This window comes from Mobula hypostoma, chromosome 29 (assembly GCF_963921235.1).
Source record: "Mobula hypostoma chromosome 29, sMobHyp1.1, whole genome shotgun sequence".
NCBI lineage: Eukaryota > Metazoa > Chordata > Chondrichthyes > Myliobatiformes > Myliobatidae > Mobula > Mobula hypostoma.
In genome coordinates this window covers 14,224,391-14,236,563 of record NC_086125.1, presented here as the reverse complement: position 1 = coordinate 14,236,563, position 12,173 = coordinate 14,224,391, and the positions used below count along the sequence as shown (strand labels likewise).

Here is a 12,173-nt window from a genome sequence, read left to right as displayed (position 1 = left end):
AAGAAGCTGTTCCTGAATCACTGAGTGTGTGTCTTCAGGCTCCTGTACCTCCTACCTGATGGTAACAGTGAGAAAAGGGCATGCTCTGGGTGCTGGAGGTCCTTAATAATGGACGCTGCCTTTCTGAGATACTGCTCCCTGAAGATATCCTGGATACTTTGTAGGCTAGTACCCAAGATGGAGCTGACTAAATTTACGACCCTCTGCAGCTTCTTTTGGTTCTGTGCAGTAGGCCCCCCGCCCCCAGACAGTGATGCAGCCTGTCAGAATGCTCTCACTCTCCACAGTACATCTATAGAAGTCTTTGAGTGTTTTGTTGACATACCAAACCTTTTCAATCTCCTAATGAAGTATAATCACTGCCTTGCCTTCTTTATAGCTGTATCAATCTGTTGGGACCAGGTTAGATCCTCAAAGGTCTTGACACCCAGGAACTTGAAACTGCTCACTCTCTCCATTTCTGATCCCTCTTTGAGGATTCGTATGTGTTCCTTCATCTACCCTTTCGGAAGTCCACAATCAGCTCTTTCGTCTTACTGACATTGAGCGCAAGGTGTGGCTGTGACACCACTCCACTAGTTGGCATATCTCTCTCCTGTACGCCTTCTCGTCACCACCTGAGATTCTACCAACAATGGTTGTATCCTCAGCAAATTTACAGATGGTATTTGAGCTATGCCTAACCACACAGTCATAGGTATAGAGAGAGTAGAGCAGTGGGCTATGCACACACTCGACATGCACCAGGTTCCCTATCATCCAGTAGCACTTGCATCCATTGGGATGAAACGCTTTGATGGCAACAGTGAGAACAGTGACAAGACAGCGTGGCCTTGGTGGTGGGGGTGGGGGGGGGTTCCTGATGATGGATGCTGCTTTCCTGCAACAACGCTGGAAAGGTTGTCATGAAGCATTTTAACTCCCCCCTAAACTTGAGTGACTTGATTCCACTCGATTTTGCCTACCATCACAAAATGTCAACATCAGATGCCACTTCATTGGCTCTTCACTCGGCTCTGGGACATCTAAGATTTTTCATGATGTCTAAAACTTCGACAAATTTCTATAGATTTTAGCTTCTCTGTGGTGGAGAGTGTTTTGACTGGCTGCATCACAGCCTGTTATGGAAAAAGCAATGCCCTTGAACAGAAAATCCTGCAAAAAAGTAGTGGATATAGCCCAGTCAATCCAGGTAAAGTCCTCCCCACCACTGAGTACATCTACACAGAGCACTGTGGCAGGAAAACAGCATCCATCACCAGGGATCCCCACCACCCACTTATGCCATCTTCTCGCTGCTGCCATCAGGAAGAAGGTACAGGAGCCTCAGGACTCACACCACCAGGTTCAGGAACAGTTATTACACCCCAACCATTAATCAGGCTCTTGAACCAGACGGGATAACTTTGCTCGACTTCACCTGCTACATCACTGAACTGTTCCCACAATCTATGGCCTCACTTTGATGGACTTTCTCATGTTCTTGATATTCATTGCTTACTTATTGATTTTCTTTATGTATTTGCAGTTTGTTATTTTTGCACACTGGTTGTTCACCTTCTCAGTGCAGTCTTCCATTAAGATTATTATGTCCTCAAGAAAATTAATTTCAGGGTGGTATATAGTGACATATATGTTGATAATAAATTTACTTTGAACTTTAAACTTCTGGTCAGTGAAGGTGCATACATCAGACGTTCTTCATTGACTACAACTCAGCAGTCAACACGATCATGCCCGCGAGACTAATCAATAAGCTCCAAGACCAAGGCTTTGATACTTCTGCAACTGGATCCTCGATTTCCTCACTTGCAAATTCAGTTCAGATTTGCAACAACATCTCCACAATCACAACTGTGTGCTTGACCTCCCCACGCGCCCCCCCCCTCACTCTGCTGGCTTTATTCCTTTGACTATGAGGCTAGATACTGCTCCAATGCCATATTTAAGTTTGCTGACAACATCACTTTTGTCGGCCAAATCAAAGGTGACAAATTGGCATATAGGTGGGAGATTGAAAATCTGGTTGAGTGGTGCCACAACAGCCTCTCACTCAACACCACCAAAACCTGACTGGTTACATCATAGTCTGGCATGGAAACACCAATGCACAAGGCAAAGAGTGGTGGACATAACTCAGTCTGTCACAGGAAAAGCCCCTCCCCCCCCCCCACAAGGAGCACTGCCACAAGAGAGCAGAGCAGCATCCATCATCAAGGACCCCCAACAACCAGGCCATGCTGTCTTCTCACAACTGCGATCGGGAAGGAGGTACAGGAGCCCTAGATCCTGCTCTTCCCGGTTCATGAACAGTAATTACCCTTCAACAATCAGGCTTCTGAACTAGTGTGGATAACTTCACTCACCTCAACACTGAACTGATTGCAAAATGTATGGACTCACTTTCAAGGACACGTTCTCAGTATTATTTATTTACCCATCTATCTATTTATTGCATTTGCATAGCTTATCTTCTTTCGTACGTTGGTTGTTTTTCTGTTGTTTTTGTGCGCAGTTTTTAATAGATTCAATTGTATTTTTTTGTTCTATTGTGTCTCTGTAAGCCAGGACAGTACATTACGGAGAACAAACTGTTGTCCATGCAGTAGGCTCCCCAACTCCACACAGCTGGTGAATCCAAAGAAATGGCATGGACTGATACAGTTTTATAACCAGCATCATCGCACAAGTTACCAGCACCATCGCATAAGTTGCCTGTCAGTGTTGAACTCAATGTTGGACTGCTTTAGGGACTCCAGCTCTCAATTTTTCCTTAGGGTATTCCCAAAGTCTTCCTTGTGAGTGGGTATGGCCCCAAGGCAGCGGAGGTTTGAGATCAGCATTTTCCTTCTAGATGAGCTGCCAACCACAGCCGGCACGCCCCGTCTGCCCAAGGCAATTGATTTTAAGGCATCAGTAATCCACCTTTGCCCCTTCCCCTGGCAGCTGAAATTGTTCAGTCAGGCTTAGTAACTAAGCCACACATCAAGGCTTGTCAGAGTCTATTTAAGATGCATGCCATTGGGACTTTTTTTTAAATAGATAGTGGGAGCTTATCACCGCTACTCCCTCTCACCGTGCCCACTATGACAACCTTAAGGAACAAAGAAAAAACACAGACAAACCTATACACCATAGGTGTCCACAGGACAATACTTATGCAGGATACACTCTCATACACATGGTAGTGTGCGTATATACAAGGCTAGTAGAGCACAGGCCAGTGTATACATGTTACAGGAGAAACAGGGACAATGTTTATACGATGCAGGTATACAGAGGATAAAATACATACAGGGCAACACAACCAGTAGAGCTGCTGCCTCGCTGCCACAGTTACCCTTGTTCAATCCAGACCTCCAGTGCTGTTTGTGTGGCGTTTGCACGTTCTCCTTTGACCCCGGCGGTCCTGTTTCCTTCCGCATCCCAAAGACATTTTCATTGCCAGGTTAAAACGGATCGATATTGTTTGCCCTCCTTCAGTTGGATCTTGGAGGAGTTGCAGGGAGAATAAAATGGGATTCACATAAGATTGGTGTAATGATTAGCCTACAATAGGTGCTGGTGATCAATGGGGACAGTCGGCTGAAGGGTATTTCCACTGTGTGACTTGATGAAGGCAGGATACATTCCAAATAATACCCCTGCTATATAGCACTATTAAAGGAGAAAAATACCTCCTAAATCACTGAACTGAGTGGAAAGCAACACACACACACACACACACACACACACGACAGAGGAGCTCAGCAGGCTTTGCAGTATCTATGAAAAAGAGTAAACAGACCAGAAACCCGAAATGTCGGCTGTTTACTCTTTTCCATAGATGCTGCCTGGCCTGCTGAGTTCCTCCAGCATTTTGTGTGTGTTTCTTTGGATTTCCACTATCTGTAGACTATCATCGTGTTTGAGGAAGTGAATGAAAAATTGTAATTCTGAAATGGAGATTGTAGCTGTGAGGAACAATTCGAGGCAAAAAAAAACACAATAACATAAACTTAAAGTAATTGGGTAAAAGGATTAGAGAGGAAGATTTTATTCCTCAGGAGTGTCTGGAGCTCACTATCTGAAACAGTGGTGGCAGCGGGAACCGTCAAGATAGCCACAAAATGCTGGAGGAACTCAGCAGGCCAGGCAGTATCCAAGGAACAGAGTAAACAGTCAACATTTCGGGCTGAGACCCTTCATCATATTAAAACAGTATTTAGTTTCTTTTTTTCTTTTTTTTTCCCCAAACAGCTTCGGCTTTGGTAGTGGGTGTAGATCTTTTTTCTCTTAATTAAGTTGTTAAATATACAAACTAATCTAATCCATATGAATATAGAGTAAGGAGTTTGTTAATGTGATTCAATATACTGTATCTGGTAGTATTATATTTTGTCTTTTGTTTTATAATATGTATTCTCCTGAACTCTGTATTCTTCTATATAGAAAGAAATCAAAATCAATAAAAATATTGAAAAAGTAAAACAGTATTTAGATGTGTACTTGAGTATCTATGACCTGCACACGGTGCTGGAATGTAGGATCAGTCTGCATAGCTCCTTTTTAACAGACACAGACATGATGGGTTGAATGGCCTCTTGTTGTAGGTGCTACAAAAGCTTTAAAACAAAATAACTTGCCATTGAGTGCTATTAGTGCAGATGAGCAAATGTGTTGCCAAAGATTAGACTTGAAGCCATGTCAATGGAAGAAAGAGGCCAGTTAAGAGAGCGTTAAAAATGTAATTTCAGGATCAAAAAGCATGCATGAAATTTTCGTCAGCTAAGTCTATGCAAAAGTCATAGAAACGGCCAAGATATGAGATGAAATACATTGACTCATGTAAGACACTAAAGCTACAAAGACTTGTCTCATTTCAGACAGTGCTACTATAAATTCATGTTTAACACTATTTATTGTAACAAACTCATTTTTTTTATCTCTTGCATTGTAGTACGGCCACACAACAAATTTCATGACATAATAAACTGGATTCTGAAAACTTGTAGCTTGTTGGCCAGAAAACAGTTTGTAAAGAGGAATCAAGCCAGTGGCCTTAGATAATATAAATAGAGTACAAAAATTAATGCATATAATAGCGTGAGTGTACATGTATGGAAGCAGAAGAAAGCCATAGACTCTCAGCATGCTCATCCATTCAGTAAGATCATGGTTCATACCCCTCTCTAACATTTTCCAGCCAGTCCTCTCGAACTTGTAATGACAAACACTTCAGCCATCTGATCCTTGAATACACCCCATGACTGAGAATCCACAGCCCTCTGGGATGGAGAATCAGGTAATGCTGTTGCTTGTAAAAGGTTTTGTAAATGCATTATAAATGCTAGAAAAAGATGACACTGGGAAATACGTACATAACTTTACTGATAGAAACAAGGATGAAGTTTTGTCTTTAACAATCAGGTACAGGTCCTAATTATAAAATGATACGACCTGTGCTTAAATGAATGAACTCTAATCCTCGCAGGTTAACATGACTATAAACACATTGCTGCCATATAAGTGTAAGGGGGTTTCGTCTTTTATGTTACTGCGGAGGCTAATTAAAATGGCTTCTTTGTTATGTTATAATCGGGAATGTTTCTTTGTTATGTTAAATGCTGAGGAAGTCTCTAGCTGGACATTTGCTTGGGTTAATACAGATAGCAGGCTGCTATTAACCATTTGGGATAGTTGTTATGATTTTGGTGTATCTGGAAGATTTGTATGCGCGGGGTTTTGGGGGGGGAAGGCGGGAGAGCGAGAAAGAGGATGGACCAGGTGCTGTGATGTCCGCTAAAGGGGTCGGACCCCGAGGAGGGCGTTCGGCGAGGAGACAGAGACAGACTCATGTGGAGCGTCTGGTCGACCACCGTTGTTGGTCCCAGGCCGCCGGTTGAGGTGGTCCGAGGGGTCGCAGGGTGAAGAAGAAGGGTCCCGAGCTCCAACTGTTTTGTGCACGAAGAGATTGAACTTTGATAAGTGTGGCGCCTTTTATTTTCCTTTTATATTTTATTCTCTATTAATTATATAGTTCCAGTAATATCTATAAACTGTAAATCATTTAATCGTATCTGGTATATTGTCTGTTATTTGGGCGGGGTGGGGTACATCACACAGCATCCACACAAACTAATTACCCAGTTTGGCAGGGCCGAGGGCTGTTTCCCTAGACGACAGCGAGCCAAGCGACCCTGAGGGTAGCTGGGGGGGGGGGCTACACAAGAGCAGGAGGCAACACCCAAAACTATTGCTCCTCTCTCTGAGACTCAAGGCTCCACCCTTGGTCATGGCTTCCAAGCCATTGTGACCTTCCTACTGAGACCTGGACATTGCTCAACAGCAACAGTCCACCACTCTCATCACTCTCCAGTGTCCAAGGTGGTAACAACCCACCATCAAGCCACGTGCTTATTCAACTTTAAGGCCAGGTCAAGCAACCCACTGACTAATATTCTGCAATCTCATTTCCAGGTCATAAATCGCAGGAAAAAACTCTAAAATAGACCAATTAACACCACTACTTGTAGTGTCTACCTGTCAATATTTTTCCTTCAATTCTATGAGCTTTAAATTTAGCTGCAATCTCAATTATCAATATCAATTGCGTTCTGGAAATTAATCTAAATAGCATCCATAAGCAGTTGCCTGTCCACTACCTTAATAATGAATCAGTCTTGTCGAAGTAACCTATCCTTTAAAAGTCCACACTCTCCTTGGTCCAACGAACATTTTTGAAGCATTCAATGTCAGTTTCTCATCAAAATCTCTAGGCATGTGTACAGAACAAATGATAGACCTACAGATCTATAATTCCCCAATTTCCTAAATACCAGTGTGACTTTGTGTGAAATTCTAATCCAAAAAAGAGTCCCTAAAGCTTGGGAATTTATACATAGAATGTTCTCACCTGCTTCTTCAAAAACTCTTGGCTGGAAATGATCTAGTCTTGGAATTTGTACCTTTTGACTAAAGTCACAGAGTCAGACAGCAGAGAAACATGACCTTCAGTCAACCATGTCCATGCTAACCATTTACACTGATCTAATTTACACCAGATCTGTGGCTTTCTGTGTCTTGGCTCAGCAGGATATTTCCTAAATAAGAGAGTACCAGTCTTCATCGTCCTCTTAAGCAGTGACTTCCAGATTCCAACCATCGTATGGGTGAAAAAAGTTCTTACCTAGATCCTATCAAAATTTCTTGCTCCTCTAGTCCTCTCCTTCTTGACACCCCTGCAATGGTGAAAAGTTTCTCATCATCTAATCTGTTGATGCAACTCATAATTTTGTTTAACTCAATAAGGTCCCGCCTCTCCCAGCTCATATTTCTCTACAAGGAAAACAAACTTAGCCTCTTCAATCTCCCCTCATAGCTGAAACACTCAATTCCTCCTCATCCCTGTACTAAAAGGTCACCCCTCAATTTTGAGGCTGTGCCTTCTAGTTCTGGGTACTACCATCCAAGGAAACATTCTCTCCACATCCACCTTATCTAGTCCTTTCAACATTCGGTAGGTTTCTATGAGATCCCCCCCCAACCCCGGATTCTTGTAATTCCCAAATAAAGGGCCCCCTTTTATTCCCACTGGCTGCCTCCTGCCCGTTAGCCATTCAACCATCCATGCTAGTATCTTTCCTGTAACACCATAGGATTTTATCTTCTTAGCAGCCTCATGTGTGGAACCTTATGAAATGCATTCTAAAAACCCAAAGCTGCAAAACACTCCTCATATGTTAACCCCTTGGTATGTTACTATTATTAACATAATAATAACATATATTATGTTATATTATAATATACTATTACATATATAGTATGTTATACTATATATAGTATATAATATAACATATACCATATGTTATAGTTATAACATTGTTATAACTATATGTTATAATTATTTGTCAGTTTTTCAGTCTTGGTTTGTCTTGTTTTCTGTGATATCATTCTGAAGGAACATTGTATAATTTCTTAATGTATGCATTACTAAACGACAATAAAAGAGGCCTGCGTGGCCTCATAATCTAATCTAAGTCTAAACCCTAAGATTGGTTGGACACAATTTACCACACACAAAGCTATGTTGTCTCCCTAATCAGTCCCTGTCTTTCCAAATACTCATATCTGGTCCTTTAGAATACCTTACAATAATTTTCCTGCTGATGTCAGGCTCACCGGAATCTCTCCCCCATCTCTTTCAGCTCCACACGTAGATTACACTCTGACCTTCCAGAGGATCAATTTTGTCCCTTGCTATCCTTTTTCTTTTAATATATCTGTAGAAGCCCTTAGCATTCTCCTTCATTTTGTCTGCTAGATCAACTTCATGTCTTCTTTTAGTCCACCTGATTTCCTTCTCAAGTGTTCTCTCGCATCTTATTATCCCTAAGTACCTCATTTGTTCCTACCTACTTTGCATCTCCTTTTTCTTAACCAGTGCCTCAATATCTCTCAAAAACCAAGGTTCCATAAACCAGTTATCCTTGCATTTTATTCTGACAGGAACACACTAACTTTGAACTCTCAATATTTCACTTTTCAAGGCCTCCCCCTTAACAAGTGCACCTTTGCCAGGAAATAGCTATACTAATACACACTTGCCAGATCCTTTCTGATACCATCAAAATTGTCCTTTCTCCAATTTAGAATCTCAACCTATCCTTTTCCATAATTACCTTGAAGCTAATGGCATTGTGATCACAAAATGCAAAATGATCCCCTATACAACTTCTGCCTGCCTGCCTCATTCCCTAGACAGAGAGCAAGTATTGTACTCTCTCTAGTTGGAACTTCTAGGTACTGCTAAAAGAGGCTTTCCTGAACACATCTGACAAACTCTTTCCCATCCAGCCTTTTTTTTTTTACAGTATAAAAGTCCAGTCAATATGTGGAAAGTTAAAATCACCCACTACAGTATCACCAGCTTATGTTTCTTGCAACAGTCAGCGATCTCACTACAAATTTGCTCCTCTAAATCCTGCAGAATGTTGGGTGGTCTGTAATATAGCCCCATTAATACAGACAAACCTTTCTTATTGCTCAGTTCCACCCAAAAAGCCCCAATAAACGAGTTCTTCAGTTTGTCCAGACTGACCAGTGTTGTGGCATTTTCCCTGACTACTAATGAGATCCCCTCTCATTCTTCCAAACTCCAGTGAGTACAACCCAGAGCCATCAAACACTCCTCATACATTAATCCTACTATTCCCAGGCTCATTCTCAAGACCGTCTCCAATGCTGGCACATTGGAATAAGGTGGACGGACTCGCGGCGTAGTTAGAGATTGGTGGGCATAACGTTGTGGGCATCACTGGCACATGACTGAAAGCTGGGAGTTTAACATAAAGGATATAACTTGAATCGAAAGGACAGGCAGGAAGGCACAGGCGGTGGTGTGGCTCTGCTGGTAAGAGATGGAATTACATCTTTAGAAAGAGGTGACATAGGGTCAGAGAATGTCGAATCGTTGTGGGTGCAGTTAAGAAACTGCAAGGGTGGAAAAAAAACATTATGGGAATCATACATAGGCCTCCAAATAGCAGCCAAGATGTAGGGTTGAGTTTACAAAGGGAGCTGGAAAAGACATGTAATAAGGGTAATGGCACAATTTTAATGGGGGACCAGTATGCAAGGGGATTGGAAAAATCAGGTTGGTCTCGGATCACAAGGGGGAATTTGTTGAATGTCTACGATATGGCCTTTTAGAGCAGCTTGTGCTTGAGCCTACTCAGGGAAAGCCATCTTAGATTGGATGTTGTGTAATAATCCAGATCTTATTAGGGAGCTCAATGTAAAGGAACACTTAGGAGACAGTGATCATAATATGACTGAATTCATACTGCAATTTGAGAGGGAGAAGCAACTCACATGTATCAGTATTGCAATGGAATAAAGGAAACTACAGAGGCATGAGAGAGGAGCTTACCCAGGTGGATTGGAGAAGGATACTAGCATGGATGACGGCAGAGCAGAGACAGCTGAAGTTTTTGGAAATAGTTCACAAGCCACAGTTTAGATATGTCCTACAGAAGACGTTGTTCTCAAATGGGAGGGGTAGGCAACCGTGGTTGACAAGGGAAATTAAGGACTGCACAAAAGCCAAGGAAAGGGCATACAAGGTTGCAAAAGTCAGCGGAAAGTTGGATGATGGGAAGCTTTCAAAATCCAACAAAAGGCAACTAAAAAAGCTATAAGAAGGAAAAAGATGAAATATAAGGGCAAACTGGACAATAATATAAAGCAGGATACCAAAAGCTTATTCAGTTAAATAAAGCATAAAAGGGAGGTGAACATTGATATTGGACCACTAGAAAATGATGCTGGTAAGGTAGTAATGGGGACAAAGAAATGGCAGATGAACTTAACGGGTACTTTGCATCTGTCTTCACTGAGGAAGACACTAGCAGTGTACCAGAGGTCTGTGAGTGTCAGGGAGCAGGAGTGAGTGCCATTGCTATTACAAAGGAAAATGTGCTAGGCAAACTCAAAGGTCTTAAGGTAGATATGTCACCTGGACCAGATGGACTACATCCCAGAGTCCCGAGAGAGGTTGCTGAAGAGATAGTGGATGCGTTGGTCATGATCTTTCAGGAATCACTTGATTCTGGCATGATTCTGGAGGACTGGAAGATTGCAAATGTCACTCCACTCATTAAGAAGGGAGGAAGGCAAAAGAAAGGAGATTATCGTCCAGTTGGCCTGACCTCTGTGGCTGGGAAACAGCTGGCGTCTCTTATTAAGGATGAGGTTTCAGGGTACTTGGAGACTAAGGATAAAATAAGTCAAAGTCAGCATGATTTCTGTAGAGGGAAATCTTGCCTGACAAACCTGTTTGAGTTCTTCGAGGAAGTAACAAGCAGGATGGACAAAGGAGGGGCAGTGGATGTCATTTACTAGGATTTTCAGAAGGCATTTGATAAGGTTCCACACATGAGGCTGCTTAACAAGATAAAATCCTATTGCGTTACAGGAAAGATACTAGAATGGATGGTTGAATGGCTGACAGGCAGGAGGCAGCCAGTGGGAATAAAAGGAGGCCTTTTCTGGTTGGCTGCCCGTGATTAGTGGTATTCCTCAGGGGTCAGTATTGGGACTGCTGCTTTACACATTGTTTGTCAGTGATTTGGATAATGCAATTGATGGCTTTGTGAGAAAGTTTGTGGATGATACAAAGATAGGTGGAGGGGTAGGTAGTGCTGAGGAAGCAGTACAATTGTAGCAGGACTTAGACAAATTGGAAGAATTGGCAAAAAGGTTGCAGATGGAATACAGTGTTTGGAAATGCATGATAATGCATTTTAATAAAAGGAACAATAGTGCAGACTATTCTCTAAATGGGGAGAAAGTTCAAACATCAGAGGTGCAGAGGGACTTAGGGGTCCTTGTGCAAGATCCCCAGAAGGTTAATTTGCAGGCTGAGTCTGTGGTAAAGAAAGAAAATGCAAAGTTGGTATTTACTTCAAGGGGAACAGAATATAAAAGCAAGGAGATAATGCTTAGCCTTTAATAAGACACTAGCCAGGCTGTACTTGGAGTACTGTCAACAGTTTTGGACCCCATATCTCAGAAAAGACGTGCTGTCATTACAAAGAGTCCAGAGGATGTTCACAAGGTTGATTCTGGGAGCGAAGGGGTTAACATATGAGGAGTGTTTTGCAGCTTTGGATTTTTAGAATGCATTTCATACGGTTCCACACATGAGGTTACTTAACAAGATAAAATCCTGTGGCGTTACAGTTAAGATACCAGCATGGATAGTTGAATGGCTGACAGGCAGGAGGCAGCCAGTGGGAATAAAAGGAGGCCTTTTATTTGGGAATTAGAAGAATGCGGGGGGGGGGGGGGATCTCATTGAAACCTACCGAATGTTGAAAGGACTAGATAAGGTGGATGTAGAGAGAATGTGTCCTATGGTGGTAGTACCCGGAGCTAGAGGGCGCAGCCTCAAAATTGAGGGGTGACCTTTTAGAACAGGGGTAAGGAGGAATTTGTTTTAGCCAGGGAGTAGTAAATGCGTGGAATGCTCTTCTGCTGACTGTGGTGGAGGCCAAGTCCGTGGGTATATGTGAGGTGGAAGTTGGTCGTTTCCTGACCTGTCAGGGCCTCAAAGGGTATGGTGAGAAGGCAGATGTATGGGGTTGAGTGGGATCCGAGATCAGCCATAATGGTATGGCAGAGCAGACTCGAAT

General features: G+C 42.5%; 1 protein-coding gene across 6 annotated transcripts in view; it reads left to right on the top strand.

The window, feature by feature from the left end:
• Positions 1-12,173, top strand: part of nxnl1 (nucleoredoxin like 1) — a 106,680-nt gene that overhangs the window by 27,323 nt on the left and 67,184 nt on the right. The window contains exon 3 of one of the 6 annotated variants that reach the window (XR_010016391.1): positions 5,190-5,284. The exons of 4 other annotated variants lie outside the window; for them this stretch is intronic. The gene's annotated coding sequence lies outside the window, so the exon portion shown is untranslated. Of the gene's footprint in view, positions 1-5,185; positions 5,285-12,173 lie in introns of all 6 variants that reach the window. One more of the 6 variants, XR_010016390.1, reaches the window with a different exon arrangement.